The following is a 1,678-nucleotide window of genomic DNA, read 5'->3' as shown; positions in this document are numbered from 1 at the left end:
GCATTTTTGGGGAGGCACTGCCATCTCAAGCCTCCTTGTTTGTGGCTCATGTTCTAACCCTCACACAGCACATGCTTGTCTTTAAAAGCATCAAGGTGAAATAAACCACATGTTAATCAAGGTAGAATAAGTGGGCAATTAGAGAGCCCACATAATTCAGTTGTATAATAGTAAACTTCTGCTGCATATTTAAAGGAAAATAGACAAGATAATCTTTTTTATAAAAAGTGCAAATTATTTCACTGTTTCTGAATACTTACTGCTAAAACTCCACACTGAAGCACTGCCCAGAATGGTGGCCTGTGAAGCGTTCTCAGTCTAGGACATGTTATTCCTCTTCTGTAAAAACTGCACCACTTTCAGACAGACTCTCAGGCAAAGACACAGAAAATTATCTCATTATTAGATTCATGATCTTTTAGAGGTTTCCTATCACTGAGGTCATCTGAGTCAGTAGTTTTCAAAATGATTTGATGGCTTCATATCCTAAAATGTTGCATTTAAATTCTAGTTAAAAATAGTTTACTGTATTTTCCATTCTAAGACAGATTTTTTTTTTATGCTTTACTTTTTCTGGAATTAACATGCATCTTCCAATTGATACACTGCATTAAATATGATGAGATCTCTTCTGTTCTTCTAAAAAATTATCAATACATTTGTGATAATTATTGATTTAATAGCATCTCAGAATTTAAAACATCCAGGTTACAATCATTAAGTCTTCTACAATATTTAGATACAAGAAGGTCATATTTCTTTCTTTTTATAAGTCAAATTATATCTAGCAGAAACTCACATGTGTGAAGATATGGAAGATTCCAATTCACGGAGGTTCCTCATCATATTCTGTGCCAGACACTGGAGGCAGATATGGTGGCACTTCATGCTCCTCACCTTCCTGTCTCACTACTTTTCCTGTGATTGCCAACTGCTGGCCCTTTACTCTGAAGGGGGTGAGAAGACCACTGCCCTGCACTGGGGAGGGGATGCTCCTCACAGCACAGGAAGTGCCAGGAAGGCAGCCGTCACATGCCGGAACCTTGGCCACACCAACCACATCTGGGGAACTGCATGTGATTAGGGCCTAGCCCATTAGGAATGCTACTCTTCTGGAAATATCTCCCCAGTATCTTCATTTTGTTTTCCCATTGGCTAGTCCAGCTTAACCCCTTAGATGATTCTAGATCTCCCCTGAAAATACCTAGGTGACAGTTATCCAGGCAAATTCTCTTTTCCTCCTTTAAAACCATAAAGGCCATATGCGTGTGTATGCGTGTGTGTGTGTGTGTGTGTGTGTGTGTGTGTTACAGAGAGGCCTAATCTGCAAAAGCACAGCTTGGCCTTCAGGAAATAGTTGGGAAAAGGGAAAAGGGCTGCTTTATTATTTCCTTGTGCCTTCAAAGCACACACAAAGAAAATATCAGTTAGTACTTTCTCTAGTAATTCCATCTGTAACATTGAGCAGTTAAAAGTTGTTATAATACATTTAAATACCTTGCCCATACAAGCGCATTATAAAATGTAGCATTAATGAAACAATTAAATGTCCCAACTTAACCTGTCTTCTTGTAAGCCATGAAAAAAATTTCTCCCACTATCTCTATGAATATGTTTACCATTTGTGCAAATATACCACTGAATAGAGATAGTAGACAATTTTTATTTTGACAGCAAT

The sequence above is a fragment of the Mandrillus leucophaeus genome, unplaced genomic scaffold (assembly GCF_000951045.1).
Source record: "Mandrillus leucophaeus isolate KB7577 unplaced genomic scaffold, Mleu.le_1.0 Scaffold373, whole genome shotgun sequence".
Taxonomy (NCBI): domain Eukaryota; kingdom Metazoa; phylum Chordata; class Mammalia; order Primates; family Cercopithecidae; genus Mandrillus; species Mandrillus leucophaeus.
This window is presented reverse-complemented; position numbering follows the sequence as displayed.